Source organism: Rattus norvegicus, chromosome 10, assembly GCF_021556685.1.
Source record: "Rattus norvegicus strain SHRSP/BbbUtx chromosome 10, alternate assembly SHRSP_T2T, whole genome shotgun sequence".
In the NCBI taxonomy this organism is placed as follows: domain Eukaryota; kingdom Metazoa; phylum Chordata; class Mammalia; order Rodentia; family Muridae; genus Rattus; species Rattus norvegicus.
Genome location: NC_141543.1, coordinates 92,883,330 through 92,886,087, shown reverse-complemented (window position 1 = coordinate 92,886,087; position 2,758 = coordinate 92,883,330). Strand labels below are relative to the sequence as shown.

At 46.4% G+C, this 2,758-nt stretch overlaps 1 non-coding gene across 1 annotated transcript; it reads right to left on the bottom strand.

Annotated features, from left to right (window-relative positions):
- Nucleotides 1–1,362: 1,362 nt before the first annotated feature.
- LOC120095478 (U2 spliceosomal RNA) lies at nt 1,363–1,553 on the bottom strand. Its single transcript, XR_015632433.1, has one exon. It is a non-coding gene; the product is annotated as a U2 spliceosomal RNA (small nuclear RNA).
- Nucleotides 1,554–2,758: the final 1,205 nt, after the last annotated feature.

Here is a 2,758-nt window from a genome sequence, read left to right as displayed (position 1 = left end):
ACAGAAAAAAAGTACACCAATGAGTCCAATAATTGAGCACGATACAAAGGCCACACCAATTGTAGCCACCTGATAAAGGTACCAAAAAGGTATATTGGAGAAATGGAAAAATGGGATTATCCCCATGTAAAATGAAAGTAGCTTCTTACCTCTTACCCTACACAAAAGTGACCTGCAAATTACCTCAAGTTAAGACGTAAAACTGAGGTTGTCTAGGAAAAAAAGTAAACATCTCAAAATAGAGGCATAAAGACTTTATGAACAGGAGTCTAATCGTTCATGAAATAAAACCAGTAATGGAAAACTAGGATTAAAAAGATAGCTGTATCGGGTTGGAGAGATGGCTCAGTGGTTAAGAGCACCCGACTGCTCTTCCAGAGGTCCTGAGTTCAATTCCCAGCAACCACATGGTGGCTCACAACCATCTGTAAAGAGATCCGATGCCCTCTTCTGGTGTATCTGAAGACAGCTACAGTGTACTCATATAATAAATTAATAAATCTTAAAAAAAAAAGATAGCTGTATCATAAAAGAAAAGGCTCGGGGGCTGGAGAGATGGCTCAGCAGTTAAGAGCACCCGACTGCTCTTTCAGAGGTCATGAGTTCAATTCCCAGCAACCACATGGTGGCTCACAACCATCTTTACAGATGATCCGATGCCCTCTTCTGGTGTATCTGAAGACAGCTACAGTGTACTTATATATATAATAAATAAATAAATCTTTAAAAAAAAAAAGAAAAGGCTCAGTTAAGCAGAATGAGAGAAAAATGTTTATTACAGAGGGTTAAAGACAAAGAACTCAAGAAATGAGGCAGACAGTGCTGGAGCAGGCCTTTCAAACAAAGTCCAGGCTCGCGAAAACCTACTGGTGGAGACACTTCTGGAAAACAGACATCACCTAAGAGAAAATACAAAACTTGCCAACAAGAACTTATACAAGAGAATCTGCATACAAGAGCTTTGATTGCCCAGCAAAAAACTGTTTTACAAAAAAACTTTAGGGGTTGGGGATTTAGCTCAGCTGTACAGCACTTGCCTACCAAGCGCAAGGCCCTGGGTTCGGTCCCCAGCTCCGAAAAAAAGAAAAAAGGAAAAAAAAAAAAACTTTAAAGTTCTTAAACTTGACCAGAGTGGACCGTGTACCATATGAAGGTCAAAGTCCTAACTTACATAAGGCCTAACAACTTAAAAGTATCTGAAGCTTAGAAGAAGAAAAGCCCCCAAAGAGCTGTATAGCAGAACCCGGAATCACAGGTGTAGCAGAGCTGCTTGAAGTAGAGAAGTTAAAGAGAGCAAAGACGACAAGAGAAGTAAATCACTCAAGAAAGTCTATTTTTCAGACAAGCAGTGTAAGTCCCCCGAGGGGGTGCACCGTTCCTGGAGGTACTGCAATACCAGGTCGATGCGTGGAGTGGACGGAGCAAGCTCCTATTCCAACTCCTAGTTCCAAAAATCCATTTAATATATTGTCCTCGGATAGAGGACGTATCAGATATTAAACTGATAAGAACAGATACTACACTTGATCTTAGCCAAAAGGCCGAGAAGCGATACCTGATCGGCCACACGCGCCCGCGACACTCACCAGCGCGCACACCTTTAACTCACGGTCACCGACGTTCGCGCGCCCGCAGACACGCGCCCGACACCGAGCCTCCTCTCCTCCCCTCTCCACTGACCATTTGTACACCGGGGAAAGCCTGAGGCATCCAGGGGCCCGAGAAGGTTTTGTTGCGCTTTTCGTTCCCAGAGTTCCGCGGAGCCCTGGCCGTGTCCTCATCTGCATGCCCCGCCCAGCGCGCCCTCCGACTCTCTGCTGCTCCGCCCCGCCAGAGCCACGCTGGACCGACCGAGGCCCGCGGTTCCGCTCCGTTCTTCTTCGCAGTCTTTCAGACACAGAACTGACAACACCCGCCACACACCACCGCCACCCTCTTTCATCTAGTGGCCTCGCGTCTCTCCTGAGATGAGATCCAGGAAGGAGGCGAGGCCCCGGGGAAGAGGCGGACCGAGCCTTGGGAGATGGGCCCTCTGGAATTGCAGCTCCTTTGCTAGAACTGTTAAATGCTCTGGGATTTTTGTCCTCCCCCGGACCTTCTCCTTCGTTCTTTCTTTTCCTCGTCCCTCCGGTTTTCACCTGGGAGTCGCTCGCCCAGGAAGCCCAGACTGACTGACGTGCGATTGCCGGTGATCCTCCTGCCTCAGCCTGACCCAAAAGCCAGTAAATCGGGCCCTAGTGGGGCATCTCTTCAATCGCACCACGGGGGAGGCAAAAGCAGGCACACCGTTGGAGGAGGAACTCTTGAGTTCCAGTCCAATCTAGTCAACAGAGCGAGTTTCTTTTTTTTTTTTTTTTTTTTCTTTTTTCTATTTTTTTTTTCTATTTTTCGGAGCTGGGGACCAAACCCGGGGCCTTGCGCTTGCTAGGCAAGCGCTCTACCACTGAGCTAAATCCCCAACCCCCAGAGCGAGTTTCTGAACAGCCAAGGATACATGGGAAAACTCTGTTACGAAAACAAAACAAAACAATAAATCGAAATAAAGTAAAGATTTAAAAAAATGGGGCTGGGGTTGGGGATTTAGCTCAGTGGTAGAGCGCTTGCCTAGCAAGGGCAAGGCCCTGTGTTCGGTCCCCAGCTCCGAAAAATAGAAAAAAAAAAAAAAAAAAAAAAAAAAAGAAAGAAAGAAAAATAGAAAAGAAAAGAAAAGAAAAAATGGGGCTGGGGTTGGAGATTTAGCTCAGCGGTAGAGTGCTTG